The sequence below is a fragment of the Gossypium hirsutum genome, chromosome D02 (assembly GCF_007990345.1).
Source record: "Gossypium hirsutum isolate 1008001.06 chromosome D02, Gossypium_hirsutum_v2.1, whole genome shotgun sequence".
NCBI lineage: Eukaryota > Viridiplantae > Streptophyta > Magnoliopsida > Malvales > Malvaceae > Gossypium > Gossypium hirsutum.
The window spans coordinates 23235859-23255592 of record NC_053438.1 but is presented as its reverse complement, the minus strand read 5'-3'; positions in this window follow the sequence as shown (position 1 = coordinate 23255592).

Genomic DNA, 19734 nt, shown 5'->3' with positions numbered 1-19734 from the left:
GGCCCGTTCTTGACATTTTTCGGACCCTAGGTGAAATAATAAATTGGGCCTCTTTTAAAAGAATTATATAATGTAATAATAAAATAAAAATAAATACTAGTAATCTCTTTAAGATAATACGTTTTATGTCATTAAGCGAATAAGAAATTTTCTAACAGAATTTAAAAAAAAATTCATTCAATCTCCTCTTATGTCATCAACTACAAAAACACAAAAAAATGGGTTCTACAAGCATTCCAAGATGCAAAATCATTAATGATAACATCAACATCAATGCTTTCGAAAAAAATCCTTCTTGATTGATAAAATTGCTAGAACATTGAACCATTCTTCTGACACTGATGACCTCAAGTAGGTTTTAATTAACTTTAGCTTTGAAAAACTTTTTCCAGTTGATTCCATAGTCAAAGGGACTACTAAAAAAATTCTATAAGCAATTGAAACATTAATATAGCAATCTACATGTTAGAGTTAAGTGACTTGAATCATTGTTAAAATAAAATACAGTGGTAAAATAAAGTAAAAGTAAAATTCATATAGAAAAATAATTCTTTTATTTCACATTGATTAGAATAAGGTTTTTTCAACCTATAAATAGATGTAGCCTAAACTTTTCTTATATCATTCAAATTCGATAGTAGTGAATTTTCTTCTCCTCTACCATAGTTCTTTTCCCGAAAGGGTTTCCACATAGAATTTGTGTGTTCTTATTTTTCTTTCCTTTTGTTTTACGATCGTTCTATATTGCTATTATCGACATTGGTTTCTACAAATTGGTATCAAGAGCTTTTTGAGCTGCTTGTCTCGATCACAGTAATGGTGACATTGAAGTATGATATTCTGCTATTGGATCGCAATACCAGATTTGTATTGTGGCAGATAAAGATGCAGACAGTTCTTGCGTAAACAGATTTAGAGGATGCCCTGGTAGGGAAAGATAAGATGCCTTCGACATTGACAGAGGAAGAGAAGAAGCGTAAAGATCGAAAAGCTTTAGTGTAATTACATTTGCATTTTTTGAATGAAATTCTACAGGACGTGATGAAGGAGAAGACTGCCGCTGCATTATGGGCAAAGCTTCAACAACTATGCATTTCGAAAACCCTAACTAGTAAGTTGTATATAAAGAAGCGTCTTTTATGCTCATTGTTTGGAGAAAGGTGTGTCTGTGCACGAACACTTAACTGTGTTTAAAGAAATTCTCTCAGACCTAGAGGCTATGGAGGTTCAGTATGATAAAGAAAATTTAGGATTAATTCTACTTTGTTAATTTCTCCCGTCTTATTCAACCATTAGAGATACGATTTTGTATAGCCGCAAATCTCTCACATTTGATGAAGTCTATGCTTCCTTAACCTTGTATGACAAGATGAAGCATCTTGTGGTTGGATCCGACTCTCAGGGAGAAGGTCTCATTGTTCATGAGAGACAAGAACGAAATACTGATGATAATTATGGAAGGACATAGGAACGAAATGCTCATAGTAAATCTAAGGGTATATCGAGATCTTCAAACAAAGGTAAAATCTATAACATTTGTAAGAATAAAGGGCACATTAAATCTAAGTGATATAAGTTGCAGAAAAAGATCAAAAGAGAGGTTGCAAATCAAAAGGGAAAACAACCAAAACAATCTAGTGAAGCTAATGTTGTAGAATACTACAGCAATAGTGAACTCCTAGTTGCTTCTATCGACAACTCTAAAGTGAGCAAGGAGTGGATCCTTGATTCTGGTTGCACCTTCCATATAAGTATCAATCGGGATTGGTTTACAAAATATGAAATTATGTCTAAAGGTGTTATTTTGATAGGAAATAATTCTTCATGTAAAATCACAAGTGTTGGAATGATCAAAATTAAGATGTTCGATAGAGTCATTAAAACACTTAGTGGTGTATGACATGTACCAGAATTAAAGAGAAATTTAATTTTGTTGAGTACTCTTGATTTAAAAGGGCACAAGTACACAACTGAAAGTAGGGTTCTAAATATTAGCAAGGGTTTCCTCGTTGTAATGAAAGGGCAGAGAAAGACTGTCAAGTTATAAGTGTTGCAAGGTTCAACTATTACTGGTGATGCAGTTGTCGCTTCCTCTTCCTTATCAGATGATGATGTTACTAGACAAGGCATTTGTAAACTGAAGTTCTTTGACCACTGTATTTTTGGGAAGCATAAGAGAATCCAGTTCACTAAAGGAATCCAAAACATGAAGGAAACGCTGGATTATATTCATTTTGATATTTGGGGACCATCTAGAGTGCCCTCGAGGGGTGGAGCTAATTATATGCTGACGATCATTAACAATTTTTCTAGAAAAATTTGGGCATTCTTCTTAAAGCAAAAAAGTGATATGTTTCCCGCGTTTAAGGCTTGGAAAAATATGATCAAAAAGCTGAAAGGAAAACAGATAAAACACTTTCATACATATAATGACTTGGAATTTTGTTATGATGAGTTTAATGAATAGTGTAAATCAGAAAGACTCATGAGACACTTGACAGTTCATTATACTCTACAGCAAAACGGGATTGCAGAACGGATGAATAGAAAAATTATGGAAAAGGTTCAATGTTTTTTCTTGAATGCTTGTTTACCGAAGTCATTTTGGGCTGAAGCGACCTCCACTACATTTTTTTGATTAACTGATCTCCATCCATAGCCATTGAGAAAAAGACTCCACAAGAGGTATGATCTGATAATCCTGTTGATTATCCTGATTTGAAGATTTTTGGGTGTCCTGCATATGCTCATGTTGATAATGGGAAATTGGAACCTAGATACATTAAATTTGTTTTTCTTGGTTAAAATATTGGTGTTAAAGGGTATAAGTTATTGTGTCCTGAAAATAGAAAAGTTGTGATTAGCAGAGATGTTTTTTTTTTGAAACCGCTATGCTACCTAACTTATCTCTTAAAGACTCTTCCAATAAAGACCAGTAAAAGTAGGTGGAGCTTCAGATTAATCTAGGATCTACAATAGAGTCTACTTCTCAAGTTCGTACAGAAACTCAGAGTAGAGTTGCTTCTTCACCACAATATTCTATTATCAAGAACAGACCTAAAAGAGAAATAAACCTCTAAAGAGGTATGTAGGGGATAATCTAGATGCTTATGCTTTAAATCTGGCTGAAGATATAAATGCAAATCAAAAGTCATCTACTTATTCCGAGGCAGTTAGCTGTGAAGATTCATGAAACTAGATGATTATCATGCAAAAGGAGATAGAATTGCTCCATAATAAAGAACATGGGATCTAGTGAAGCTTCCTAAAGGTAAAAAGGTTGCTCATTGTAAATGGGTGTTGAAAAAGAAAGAAGGAAGTCCAGGAGTTAAAAAAACCCAAATATAAAGCAAGGCTAGTTGTAAAAGGCTATAGTTAGATTCCAAGTGTAGACTTCACAGATGCGTTTTCTACAATTGTGAAGCATAGTTTGATTCGAGCCTTTCTTGGTATTGTGGTCATGTATGGTTTGGATCTTGAGTAGTTAGATGTAAAAATAGTGTTATTGCATCAAGAACTTAAGGAAGATATTTACATGCAACAACCAGATGGTTTTACAGCCTCAGAAAAAGAGGACTATGTTTTCTTCTGAAAAAGTCCCTTTATGGTTTGAAACAGTCACCAAGGCAGTGGTACAAAAGGTTTGATTCTTTTATGACTACTCATGATTTCAAAAGAAGCAGCTTTGATAGTTGTGTTTATTTAAAAAAAATAGCGATGGTTCTTTTGTGTATCTACTCCTCTATGTTGATGAAATGTTGATAACGACCAAAGATAAATGATAGATAAGAAAAGTCAACGCCCAACTTAGTAAAGAATTTGAAATGAAAAATTTGGGAGCAACAAAGAAGATACTTGGGATGGAGATTCTCAGAGATAGAAAAACATGTTAAACTGTACCTAAGTTAGAAAGGGTACATTGAGAAAGTTCTTTGCAGGTTCAATATGCAGAATGCCAAGCCTATTAGTACTCTATTAGCAGCCCACTTTAGACTTTCATCGGCTTTGTCTCCGCAATTAGATGATGAGATTGAATACATGTCATGTGTTCCATATTCTAGTGCAATGGAATTTCTCATGTATGTTATGGTTTGCTCACGTCTAGATTTATCATATGCAGTTAATGCAGTTAGTAGGTACATGACAAATCCTGGTAAAGAACACTGGAAGGCAATTCAGTGGATTTTCAGTTACTTACGAGGTACTACTAGTGCTTGCTTATAGTTTTGAAGAATTAGAGATCGATTCATTGGGTATGTTGATTCTAATTTTGCTGGAGACCTTGATAAAAGAAGATTTCTGACAAGGGTATGTCTTTACAATTGGGGGTTGCGCAATCAGTTGGAAAGTCACTTTGCAAACTACAATTTCTTTGCCTATTACTGAAGTTGAGTACATGGTGATTATTAAGGCTTGTAAAGAAGCTATTTGGTTAAAGGGACTTTTTGATGAACTCAGTAAAGACCTTCAGATTAGTACAGTGTTTAGTGATAGTCAGAGTGTCATATTCCTTACGAAAGATCAAATATTTCATGAGAGAATAAAGCACATTGATGTTCAGTATCATTTTATGCGTGATATTATTGCTCGTGGAGATATTGTTGTGAGCAAAGTTAGTACTCATGATAACTAAATCACTTATTATAACCAAGTTTGATCATTTCTTGGACTTGGTTGGTGTTCTTTGTTGAAGAACACCCCTTAAGGGGTTTCATGGAAGAGGAGACCTTGTCCATTGACTGTTCGTGGTGAAGAACTTATTCGTTGAGAATTCTGGTCAAGGTGGAGATTGTTAGACTTGAGTAACTCGAATCCTTATTAAAATAAAATATAGTGGTAAGATAAAATAAAAGTAAAATTCATATAGAACTATACTTCTTTTATTTTACATTGATTAGAATAAGGTTTTTCAACCTTACTACACTTCATCTATTTGACATTGATCAAAATAAAGTTTTTTCAACCTATAAATAGATGTAGTCTAAACTCCTCTTGTATCATTCGAATTCGACATTAGTGAATTTTCTTCTCCTCTGCCTATGGTTATTTTCTCGAAAGGGTTTTCATATAAAATTTGTGTGTTCTTATTTTTCTTTTTCTTTTTTGCTTTGCCATCATTTTATATTGACATTATCAATATTAGTTTCTACACTGCAGATTTGACAAACTCAAGAATTTCAATTGTTGACATTAATTCATTCGGTAAAGTAAATTGCAACACTTTCAATTCAGAGAAAATATCATTTAAATCAACATCTAATAAATCAGAGTGAAAAATAGCACAACATTCTCTCAATTCCTTTTCATCCAATGAGTTTAACTTGTTTGACTCAAACAAAAACCCAAAACTACTTTCAAATGTTTTTAGTTGCTCAAATCTGCTCTTTAAAGAAGTAATTGCCATGTCTACAATAACTAAAAAAATCAACTCTAAATAATTCATCAGCGGAATGAATTTGTTCATCCTCTTGGTTATTCACATCAATTTTTTTCTAATAACATGATGCTTTGTTGGAAGGGTAGGCTCTACATTCATATCAAGAGCAATACTTTTAGTAATATTCATGCAAGAAGTAAAGCCTTCATCTCTATACTTTTTAAAATATGACAATACACCTTTTAATTTCTTTATGTTGGTGTCAATACACAGACTTAGATTCCAATTTCTTGCTCACCATATTTATAACAAATAAAATTTCATACCAAGAAAACTCAAAACTCTCAAGTGCATTGACCAAACTCTCCACTTCACTCTTTGACTTTGCATCATCATAAGATTTATATAATTCTAGCAAAGCCAATCTTATTTGAGGAGTTTGAAATCTAATAGCTTTAACACTTTTAATTCGATTCTTCCGACAAGTAGTAGATAAAATTTTCACAATTAATTTAAGGACATTGTCAAGCAAAATTTTCCATCTTTTCGTAAAACCCAAAAATAATGAATATATGCGTTGAACAATTCCAAAAAAATGAAATAGCTCTAATGTAAGAATGTTCCATATCACTAAGAGTAAGATTCAAACTATGACAATCACAAGGCATATATAATGCTCTTGAGTTTATTTCAAGAAATCATTTTTGAACACCTTGGTGCTTCCCTTTCATATTGGAAACATTATCATAACCCTGACCCCTTACATCATCAACATTAAGATCAAAATACTTCAAAACATCTTGTAATTCATTAAAAAGTCTCAATCCAGATGTATTATCCACCTTTAAAAACTTTAAAAAGTACTTTGAAATTTTTATTTTATTAGTTGACATATTCACACATCGTACTATTAGAGTCATTTTTTCTTGATGACCAATAGTAGGGGTACAATCAAGAATTATAGAAAAATCTTTTGCCTCTTTGATGATCTTAGTTATAGAACTTTTAACATTATCGGGCAAAAGGGAAATTAATTCATTTTGAACTTTATGCCTAAGATAATGTAATGAATTTTATGGTTTTGAATGCACCTAACATGATCTTGCATTATCACATTGAATTCTGCGATCATTTCAATTAATCTCAGGAAATTACCATTTCTATCTTGATAGAGTTTTTCATTGGATCCTCGAAAAGCCAAATTATGAGTAGTAAGACATTTCACAGTTGAAAATATTGTAAGTAAAACTTGCATCCATCGCTCTTTCTCTTTCATAATTTGTTCTTGTAAGTTTTTATCTATTGTTTCATTTTTATCCAACCTTACTCTCATTTCATTCCAAGTATTCATATTAGTCATACGCTCAGCACTGTTTTCATGTTGTTTGAGCCTCTCGCTAATATGCTTCCAACCACTTCAACTCTCATTTTCTAACTTTTGTTACTAGTAGATTTGAACAACTTACAACAAAAACAAAACACTTTGCCAACATGTTTGGAATAAACCAACTACTTTCTATTGCTAATCTCACCATTGCTCAACTTCTTAGAAAAATAAGCATATGAAAATATCTATTATTAATGAAAGGAAAATCAAGATTCATTTCTCTTATAGGCCCTTTTTCAAAAAAAAATGTCCCTTGTTTTCTTATCAAGATTAACTGAATTTTTAGGATCATAAATATCCAAAGAAGGAATTGTTTGTTCTTCATCAATGCCAATATCAGGAGGAATTGTTTGTTCTTCATTAAGACCAATATTTCCAATATTGGATACATTTGGCACATTATTAGGCTCATTTGGATCTTTAATTTCATCATTCTCATTATCATCATTATTCAAAATTTCATTTGATTGATTCAAATTTTCATGAAAAATAATTCTTTTAAAAGAAAATTTATCAATAGCATGTTGCTATGATTTTTTTAACTCTTTAGCACATTTTCTATTTTTCCTTTTTTCACTTATAGATAAATGCTTTTTAGGCAACATTATATATAAAAGATAAATCAGATACTCAAGTAACACAAGAAAATAGAACAATAGCACCTGATAGAAAAATTCTGAGTTGAATATTTGCTTTCACATTTGCTAATTCCAAAATTCAAATCGATTCACTGGAATTCTGTAAATATAATTATAATAATCAATTACAAATATACACTATAATTAACTAAAAAAGCTAAATGAAATGCAAGTAAAAAATTAAATAAGTAATAAAAACATAACCTCAAGTAAAAAATTAAGTGAAACTGATGCCATGTTGATTCTAGAATATACTCAGTCCAAGATTCGAAGTCTCAATCTTGTCAAAATGCCAACAGGTGATAGACATAAGTAGTAATATTTACTAAAGGAAATACATGCTATGTAGGGGACTTAAGTATAGATGTTTTAATAGTTCTTGAAGGAAAATTGCCCTAGTAAAAAAGTAAAGCATAAAATCATCATTGTAGGTGACAATGTCTAGTTGGTATGAAGGCTGAACCGAGTTACATGAAATAATCGTGCAGCTAATAAAACTAGTTCTTCTACCATAAATACACGATTGTTGTTTTCTATTATCCTTTTCATCTCATTTGACAATAAACTTGTAACAAAAAAGGAAATATGCTATTAATAGAGAGCAACATTACAAGGGATTATGGTTAAAATGCATACCTCTGACCAAAATACATGAATTTTAGAGCAACATATCTTTTGGAATGGTGAGTTGTAATTTTCAAATCTTAACCTATTAAGAAAGAGAGATTATAGAATTTGATACATAAGAACATTTCTAATAAAAATATGCAAGATTAAGCAAAATACAATTACATAATCAACGAAAGCTTTTTAATAGGATAATGGTGTAATATACTTCATAGTTAAAATGGTGCAATTGAAGAGGAGGGGAGTAAGTATTGCTCTATAGCAGACTAGCTATGCAACATTTTCATGAAATATGGCATCATGCCATAGTATGTCTCCAATTTCATATCTTAGGAATCAAACTGACGATGATTGGAAAGCAAAAGTAAAGGAACAATGGCACATATATTTGCAATAATCAGTAATCACATATAGGTTTGTGAGTATAAGATCTCGAACATGTACATTTTTCTTCTTTTCAAATCCAATGCATAGATCAAATCTGCAGCTGTTGTTTTTTAGATAGCTACATAGGAAAATTCAAACAGGAAGTAACTATAGTATAGTTATAAGAACCAAATGGATACAATGAAGAACTATACACCAAGAAGATTAATTCAAAATTGCTAAATTGCATTAAAATCAATGTAAAAAATAACATGAATAATGACCAGATCCTGATGGCATAACAAACTAACAAAGTGATGTGCCCTGTCTGAATCTGCAGGTTACATGATGTATAGGGGATTATTTATTTTCTAAGGTCTTTAATAAGTCCCTACAAGAAAGAAGACGAAGAAGGGAGAATTATACTTGCAACAATGGTAGATTCAGTAGACCGTAGATGGAAGGCTCTCAATCTCTCAAATATAATGTAAAAATTAATAGCCTTAATAAATTGATGCTGATGAGTGATGAATGATTATTACTCAAATAAAATTTGGCCCTATTCAATTTGTATAAAATTTCTCCCATTGCCAATGTTATGGAAAAATAAAAAAAGGTTAATGCTAGTAATTGTTGATTTTTTGGGGGGAAATGATTTTTTTTTAGCTTTAATGGTAGGAGTTAGTGATGAAGCATTTATGGGGAAGAATTGAAAGCCCTTTTTCTCTTTTTCTTGCCTACAATGAACTCTTTTTTTCCTACCTCTAATCAACTGATGAAGCGTACATCAGAAAACTTAAAAGGTGAAGATTTTTTTCCCAACTAAAGAAATAATTTTTTTGGCCCCTTTCAACCCTGGCCCTAGGCAGCTTCAGTCCTATACTACCCCTAGGGTCGAGCCTGCCTGACAGGTGAAAAACCTACTAGGGAAATTTTATGTCCAACAATCTTAAATGTAACATCCAACTTTGGATGGGTTTTGGATTTGGCGAGTAAACATAAATAACTAGAGTGGCGTAGTGTTATTCACCTAATTGTTCTTCTGGCGTATAGATCAAGCGCATAGTATGTATTGGGTTATTAAGTAAGGGTTTTTCTTAAAATGTATTAAGTTATTAAGAAGAAGAGTTTTGGTAAGAATGTTGAGAACTTTTAAGTAGGGGATTACTGCCAAAGGTATTGTACACCCAGTTTAGTGAGTTATTGTGCTTGTTACATTCTAACGAGGTAGTTGAAAAGGAATAAAGGGGCGAACCAAGAAAATAAAATATTGGATTTCTATTTACAATTGTAAACCATTTATAAAAGTAGCTTTGAAATTTTGTGACACGTGGTAGGTTCCAATAAGAGCTTGGTTCTATATATATGTATTTAGGTCTAAAAAGAGGGAGTTTTCTTCTTACTTCTTCAAAAATTATTTTTGTCTAGATCTAAAGGAACCTAAAGTATTTCCTTCTTTCAAATAAGCTAAAACTTGTAGATTTGGATCTTTACCAATAAATACACCATGTCGAGGTACTATTTAAGACTCTACATACTGTATTGTGAAGAGTAAATTTGTTAGATTTGGTAAATCAATAAGATAAAGGGTAAAAGGGATCTCATTACGGAATTTTAGTGTTGAAAATTATAGGAAAATGGATAAATGAGTAGATCTTGATGAGCTTTTTTATTCTGTAACAGTATATGTTGTTGATTTCACAATGAAAGTCTGGATCTAGAGCTTTGAACTATAGTAGGAGAGAATTAGGTGAGTCTCTATGCTAACTCTTATTTATATGACGATAGTAATTGTAGATCTGTAAGAGAGTGATTGAAAAATGATGCTGTGAACCTTGAGGTTACAATATGTTATGTAAGTGACTTTGTGTGTGATTATTGAAGCATGTTCATGACCATATGATCGTACTAGAAAGAACATATGTTTTCTCCTTACTTATTGGTTAATTTGTCCCAATTTAGTTCTCTTTAGCACATATTTTAGCCTTTTCAGTTCAGTAAATTGCATTTTATAACTCAGTGGATATTAACATATTTATCCTTAATTTTGTCAAGTTTTGGTACTAATCTCGTTCTATGAGTATTTCCAAATTGTGCCCGAAATTGTTGCCACACTTGACAACTGTCCAGATAAGAACAAAAATGTGTAAGCTATCCAGCCTAGTACAACCAACTTGTGTGTACAGAGGCAGCATGATTTTGATGAAAGAACACTTGCGCTATTTGGATAAATATTAATATTCATGTGAAAAGGAATGAGGAGAGGCTTTTTTGAGGGTATTATCTTTTTCAACCTATCTTTTGAAGCTTTTAGGCTATGGCGGCTTAAGTCTCCTACAAGTGAACTAACGTGAAAGGGACGCAGATCAGCTCCTGATGAGGAGCCCTAAGTGCGACACAAGAAGGAATGGAGAGATTCAAGTCGAGATTGTCTAAGAATGGTATTCTCTACTTGTTTCTTTTATATTTCTTTTCTAAACGATGGTGATTACTTTCTATTTCATGTTTGTACAGAAGTACACATGATTTCTGGAGTAAATGTTATTTTATTCAATCTTGCTTTTACTGTTTAATCTTTGAGTTTGAATGTTTTTAGCATGGAAGTGTTATTGCGGTCACTAACACTGGAAAGTGCAGCAACAGTTCAAGCTAACAAGCATGAAAATAGAAGTTGCTTGAGGATTTTAATCCACTTGTTCTTAATAGTGTTCCATTGCCATCATCGGAAGGTGTGGTTAATGTGCATGTTTAAGTCTTAAATTAAATATAAAAGTTAATCTTGGTAAGATATTCATTGCAATTTAATGCACCGACAATCACTTATCCTTTTATACCTTTTGAGCACTTAGTATTTTGTTGAATATTCACGTTGGGGATCCCAGTTTATCATTATCATATTGTATCTTATAGTTTTCAATTATTACTTCGACAACTACTCTCACAATTTATCTCATTTCTATCTATTTATTGCATTAACATTGATAGACAAAAGACAACCATCCTAATGGGATCGATATTCGACAGACTCATATATGTCTACTATACTTGCATCGACAGTGTACGCTTGCACATTATTGCTATGACGTTAAATAGCTGATCACCATGCTAATGCTTGATAAGAATGGTATGCATACTTGATATTGATCTGTTGAGTTTAAGTAGATCGATGTGAAGTATGGTTGCATCTGGACGTATGGATTGTGTATATGTTTCTTAATTGTATGAAATACGATATGTTCTAATAAGAGTGGATCTTAGGATGATGAATCTATGTCTGTCTCCGCAGAGTTTTCTAAAGGGGTCCGTTGGGATTTTCAACATAATCTATGAAAGGAAAAGTCCATGGTCATGTCACCATATTATGTAATACCATAGTTGGGCTACGGCATCATATGGAAAAAAACAATGTTTGTTAGTTTAATTAAATGTTTATATTTGATTAATTGATTGTTCGATTATATTGAAATGCTTAATATGCTAGAATTGACGTCTCTAACAGAAAATCTAGATAAATGAGACTGAAGGAAGAGTTTATCCTTGGATAGTTCAATGAAATCGTGCTGAATAGTGAGATCGAAATGAGATCTATATGCCTAGGTGACATCGAGAGGAGAGCTTAGGTGGTATCTTTTAGTCTAAGATGAGATCGAGAAGAGATTCTTAACTAAGAGTGACAAATAATATAATTGGTATATGCTTATTAGCTTAGTTACTAGTTAATAAATCAATTGACCATTGTTTTATCATTTACATTGTCTAAAGCAATAGGGAAGAAAATTAGATTAGTTAGTTTAATTTATAATTTACATTTAGTTTATATATAATTTATTTTTGAATTTTCACTAATAATTTTTTACTTGATTAGATTAGTAATTGCTTAACTTGTAATTAACTTGATAAATACATTTACCGGCAATCCTTTGGGTTTGATCCTTGGAATACTCTAGTGTTCCATTGACACTACAATATTATAACTAACACTGTACGCTTGCAGTTAAAACGTCACTTTTATACTCTAATGTATAAAAGGACTTATTTGCATAAAATTAGTTAATTATGTTGCTGGAGGTTGATAATTGAATGGAATTATTGTAATAGCCCGATTTTGGGCATAGTCGGAACAGTGGCTTCGAGACCACAAATCTGACGAAGGAAAATATAATTATTATATTTTTATGGTCTACAATTTCACGGAAAATTTTTGTGAAAATTTCGTTCGAAAATTTCGATGTTTGGGCACTCAATTTAGTCAAAAGGACTAAATTGTAAAAAGTGCAAAAGTTGGCTTCTATATCTTAGAGGTGTCCAATTGCTATGAAACTTTAAATTGGAGGTCCTTATGTGGTAATTAGACCATTAGTTAATTGATGGACAAAAATGGGCATAGAATTAGTGAAATAGATTTTTTTAAGTAAGGGCATTTTAGTCATTTGGTAATAAAAAGAAATAAAATGGGAAAAAGATGGAAAATGGTGTCATCTTCTCCATATTTGCTGTCAAATTTTAAGGGACACCATAGCTAGGGTTTCTTTGCTTTTTCAAGCTCATAGTAAGTGCATCTTAGCCCCGTTTTTAATGTTCTTCACATTTTTTATATCCTCGTAGCTCGATTTAGCTATTTCTACCATTAATTCATGTTAGGGTTCATATTTGGAAAAATACCCATAGGTAAAATGTGTTTATTTTGCTGTTTTATGGTAGAATATGAAGCTAGGAATTATGTTAAACAACTTTTGCTAAGCAATTTTAAGTGAAAACGGGTAAATCGACATAATCGGTAAAAATATTTAATGTTCATAAGTACATGTTAGAGTGAGAATTTGATATTTCCATAGAAGGAAAAGGTGTTTAGCATGTTTTAAAACATAAGAATAAGGAGTGAAATTTAATTTTAGAGCTTGGGGACAAAAATGTAATTATGCAAAGGTTTAGGGATAAAATCGTAATTTTGACAAAAGTTGAGTCGAAGCTTGTTTTAATAAATGTGAATGTTAAACAAGCTCAATTTGCTGTTATAGATCAAGAAAGATGAGAAGTCAACCTTAATCGGGGAAAAGAGAAAATTGGGGATTAAATTCCAAAATCTTTACATTTTGTATCGAGGTAAGTTGTATGTAATTAATACATTGTTATAATTATTTTTTTATATTTTGTGACAATATATGTGAAAGGGTTGGATATGAAATAGTTATATTAAAGTTAGAAATTTGAAATTGATAGTTGATTTATTTAAAATCAGCTTGGTTTATGGATCTACCAACTGCAAGTAATGGTTGAAGTGTTTTAAATCGAATTATTAAATTGGTTATGGAGTTGAGTGGAAAGATTGGTATTATAATGTGCTATGGAGAAATTGTAAATTATTGGAAAGTAAGAATCTTTGTGGAACTGTCGGAATGGTAAAGATTTGAATAAGGTATCGATGAACACGTGTGTAGTACTATGTGAAGGCTACTACATGTATCGATAAATAATGGTCACATGTGTAGTACTAAGTGAATGCTACAATATGTACCGAGAAGCTTTGGTTACGTGTGTAGTACTGTGTGAAGGCTACTACGTGAATCGATAAATGATGGTCACATGTGTAGTACTAAGTGAAGGCTAGTATGTGTACTGAAAAGCTTTGGTCACGTGTGTAGTACTATGTGAAGGCTATTACATGAACCGTAAAACTTGATCACATGTGTAGTACTATGTGAAGGCTACTACGTGAACCGTAAAACTTGATCACGTGTGTAGTACTATGTGAAGGCTACTACGTGTATCGAATGATAAAAGTAACAAGGGTAGTACTGTGTGAAAAAACCCAAATATTTGTTGTTATACAGACATGTTCAATGAGATATGAGTATGTGATTTGAACGTGATAAGTTGCGAAAGAGTGACTGAAGTGATGAAGTCTTGTATTGTGCTATAAAATAAATGGTTATAGTGCTATGTGAATGAGGGATGTTGGAATAGAATAGATTTGGACAGTGATAGTGATGTTAGTTTGAAAAATCACCAAAAATTATAGAAATTGAATGACTCTACTTTCATATAAAACATAAAGAATGGCCAAAGGAGTTATATATTTTGAGATATTGGAATTTTAGTGAGACAATAATTATGTTTTGCAATTTACATTCTTAAATTTCTTATTAAATCTATTTTCAAAAGAAATAAGTGGGAACATCATTTGAACTCTGTACTAAGAGATAACTGACTTTTAGTGAAGAGAGGTCAGAAGTGTCAACCAGTGAAACAGGGGAATCTTTAGAGAATAAACTGTACTAATTGGCCGAACCAAAAATTCTAAAAATTTTATGGTAAGAAGGTATATGAGTCTAGTTTCAGCGAAAATTTACAAATCTAAATTTGGAGTTCCGTAGCTCGTGATAATAATAATTTAGTGATTGTGATGCAGAGAAACAGTTTGCTGGAAATTGAATAGATAATAGATTTATGTGTGATAAAAATTATATTATATATGGTATCATGCTAGAAATTTATTTATCAATTACATACATACTTACTAAGCTATAAGCTTACTCTTCTTTATTTTTCCCTTGTTTTATAGTGATATTAATCAGCTCGAGAATTGGACGGGGTCAGAACATCGTCCACACTATCATCATCATCTTTTGGGTATTTTGCAACCAATACTTTGAAAAATGGCATGTATAGATGACTTAATGTAATGTGGTATAAATTTATATATATATTTATAAAATATTGTTTGATTTAAAATGTTGGTGTATATTAATTGATAAATTGTTTCCTTAAACTATTAACAAAGTAATTAGAATGTTGTGGATGGATAAATTGTGTCTGAACATATAATTGTATTTGGTTGAAATATTGAAGTTGTTTGAAATTGTGTTTTGAGAATTTGCAGGAGGAAATGAATGTTTATGAAAAGGAATTATGTCAAAATTTTTGTAAAAAATATATATATTTCAGATAGTTTGATAACACTTCTTACTTTGTTTCGAAGATGAATACGGCTAAGAGGTGTTACAATTATTATTTTATATCAAGAAACAAATCTATCAGACTTGAATTGTGGAAAAGTTAAAGTAATGGATTGATCGTTGTCTCGATTTCGACTTCATTTTTGGTTAGGTAAGTTCATTCAGTTTAATTTTAATACATGTTAAATGCATATTGGATGAAAATTTAGTTTTTGAATGTTGATTTATATGTATTCGTTGTTATGTAAATGAGAACTGGAGTAATGAATTGTTTATAGCACTGGTTATTAATAATATATCTCCTGAGCCAGATGAACGTAGGATAGAGTACAATTGGCATGTCAATATGTTATAGTGCACGCTGTAAAGCATTGGTATGAGATAAGATGACAATTCCTGTATATTTTCCCTATTCACTGAATATATCGAGGTCCTGCATTTGTTGCGGACTATTGTGTTATATTATAGTGTTTCCTAGCGTGTTACAGAGGGCAAATGTTAGCCTACGGGCTAGGCTCTAGGTGCTAAGGCATGTTATCAATTGGATTGGCTCGTATGAGCATTTGGTGTGTTTTCAGATGGTTAATCGTGTACTCATCTCCTTATATCGTTCATCGAGCAATGTTAGTGAAAATGGATTGTTATTAAATTGTGAAAAGTTTGTTCATAAACTTCTGATAGCTTTATGAATTGATAATGGAACTCATATTCTTGTTTGAGTATGAACTCACCTATTGCGAACTGTGGTTGACAGGGACTCTATTTAGTAATCTTATTATTTGATTTATTATGTTTAATTCGGTAAGCTTTATCGTTTTAATCATCGAACTTACTAAGCTTTATAAAACCTTACTCGTGTTATTTGTCTTGCTTCCTTATAGATGACGTTTTTGTGAAAGATTAGGCGATCGGATCAACTTGAAGAAATCACACTACCCGAGGACCTTTTGGTAGATTTTGAATACAATCTTGGCTTCTATGGCATGTAATAGGAGGATTTGAATTTGCTTTGTAATAGTTCATAAAAACTCATGTTGTAAAACTTGTTATGCATGATGTTGTTGTGTGGAGTAACCATTTGAGATATGCATGCTTAGTATTAGTTAAAGTATAGGTGGATGTAGTTGAATGTGTATGAAATGGTAAGCTTTGATACAACTAGTAGTACATACATATGACTTGAAAGTCTAGCTATGATAATGGTTTGTTTATGCATTTGAATTGTGGTGTCAATTATGGCACATTGATTAGGCACATAGGTTGATTGTGTTGACATGGTTTGAGTGTTCTTGATTATATTTGAGGGCTTGTATGCATATACTTTTGGTATGTTTAGGTACCTAAGCATTTGGGAGTGAAAATGACAAGTTTTGGGCCAATTCTTGGATGCACGTGGCCTAGGACACGGGTTGTCACATGGCCATGTGCCTTATTGGTTTTCAGACCAAGTTGGTCCACAGTTAGCGACACGGTCATGTGACCTTAAGCTACACGGTAACAGTGAGTTACACGATGTAGTCACATGGTTGTGTGACCTTATATTACACAAGCATAGTTAGTTACATAGTTAGCGTACACGGGCATATGAAGTAGTCACACGGGCGTGTGAAGTAGCCACACGGCCATGTCTTGAGCCACACGATCTAGGCTCTTTCATATGGCCTGGACACATGGCCGTATGACCCCTATTTTGAAATTTTTTTATATTTTTCCTAAATCTTCTGATTTGTTTTTAATTGGTACCCGATTGTTTTTAAACTATTTTTTAAGGCCTCGTAAACTCGATTTTAAGCCTATGAGTGTATGTTTCACTTTAAATTACATGATAATATAAATGTTGATAATTTATTAGAAAATTTGATGCTATTTGATACTAAATGTTCTGAATTGTATTGTAATACTCCGTAACCCTACTCCGACGACGGAGACGAGTTAGGGGTGATACAGTTTTCGTCTAATAGGTTCGTCAAATCTCCATCCCTCTCGTATGTATACTTGCTCGGCTTAGGTGGGAGTTCGTTCGAACACTCAGGCCGCTCATCTTTGTAATCATAACTCTATTAATTTGTCGAAGCTTCGTACAATCAACTCAATTCGGATAATTCGTACACTGACCTACAAAAATTAACATTTATGATTAAACTTGATAATCTACAAGGGAAATAAATAAAAATAAAAATATTTAATTAACTAAAAAAATTCAAAATAAAAATATTTAATTATGTAAAAAAATTCACACCAAAAAAATAATAATAATTGTAAGAAATAATTAAACAATAATAATCGTAAAATTTTTTGCACACTAAAATAAAATTAATTGCATAAAAGTTAAAACACTATCTAGCTTCATTCGTATTTTGATTAATATTATTTTACAGTAATCAATCTAATAAAAAATATATTTAATTAAATATAGTAAAATAACACAAAATATATTTAATTAAATTGGCGGTGTTTGCAAGCGTACAGGTCAAATTGTAATATAGTAAAGTTTACAATGAAACACTAGTAAGTATTCTGAGGATCGTACCCAAGGGATTGCAGATTGGAGAAATAATTATTAAATTAATTACAGAAAATAATTACTAATCTAATCGAGTCACGAATTAGTAGTGCAAATCCAAATTAATATTTTAATTAAACTAATTAAATTAACTAACCTAAATTAACCTAATAGACTTTCTTATTCCTAGAGTCAACAATGTGAGTCTCTAGCCTATGATCGATTAAATCCCTAATTATCTAATTAAATAATTAATTGTCCTACATTGAGTTACTTATCACCCTTAGCTAAGACTACCCTCCCAGTTCATATTCACTAAGGATTACCACCTAAGTCACCCTTCAAGACTCTTCCTAGGCATACGTATACTCTTACAATCTTACTACTTCGCACAAGTTATACATGACAGTATACCCTTTCAGTCTCACCTGTCTCGATATTCTATTAAGGGCGTCACTCCCTGATATACTAAGTATTCTTGAATAAACAACCAAATTCAAATAAATAATCACTTAACAAATAAATGAGTTTACTAATCGAATCATGTAAGATATAAAATAATCACAATAACCTATTCTAATATTTATAGAACGGCTAATCGGCCGAATTAACAAAAGATAAATAAAAGAAGAGAAGAAAACAGATAAGAGAATGCTCATGAATAAATATATTCTAATAAATGATAGGGTTCAAACATGGACATATCCCCAAAAGTGTCATCCAAGGAAATCAGCTTCATTATGGTATGCTATCGTCGTATCGTCATGACGTAGGAATGCTCCTCGTCATGATGTTTCCACCGTACAAATTTTCCTATTTTCATCACATCGTCGTGAAAAGAGGAAGCTCCTCGTCACGAAGTTAAGTGTGTTCCGAACCTTTGGCAGCTTTGTTGGCTTATCGAGATCCCTGTCTCGTGGGCCGGTCATCCTTGTATTTTTAGACCTAAATTGGCATCCTACACACTTAAATAACACATTAGTCACTCACAAAGCCTAAGTCAGCCTTACGGGCCATCGAAAGAGTAGAGAAAGAATAAAAAGGTTTATTTTATTAATATTTTATTCCTAAACTAATAATACTGAAAATCTAATCATTAATATTAAAATGTAAAGAAAACAAGCTCGTTAAGTGCGAAAATCACATAAAATAACTACTATATTTGACGTTAGGTCAAGTAGAAACATCTTGAAAATCTTAAAAATGAGCATGAGCGAATAGTGAAGAGATGGTTCGATAATGCTCGTAGAAAATCTTACCAGAAATTGTGCGTTGAATGAAAAATATGAGTGAATAAAAGCATGGTTAGAGCTAAAAGCATTGTAAGTGAAAAGAACAAAAAATGGAACAACATGCTCAAAGTGAGAAATCAATTAAAGAGCATAAAATTAGCTTTTCAATATCATAGTGCACAAACACTAGCTAATATCGAACCATTTCTTCTACTTTATTGGAGATATAAGGAAGGCGAGAGAAGTAGAAATAAAGCAGTGAGCTTAATGATTACATATAGGGGAATTGGGAGCAATGCCCTGTGCTATACTGTTCATAGTGCTTCAACCATTTTGAGTTGATCTTTTCTTGAAATTACACCAACCCAAGCCTTAGAACGTTACAAGTCAAAAAACCCTATTTAATCTTAGCATCCATGTTTGTAAAATCAAAACTTGTGGAACTTAATAAGAAATTGATAAGTTAGATTCTTTCATGTATATATATCATATCTACATACCTTATTTAGATGGAATAATGCGAAAATTATTTTTTTGATAAGGTTACCTCTATTTTTGTTTATCTTGTAACTTTGTGAACTAAAATGATTTGCTCCCAAAGTTGTGAATTTTGAATGTATAATTCTTAAGTTGTATAGTAGAAGAATT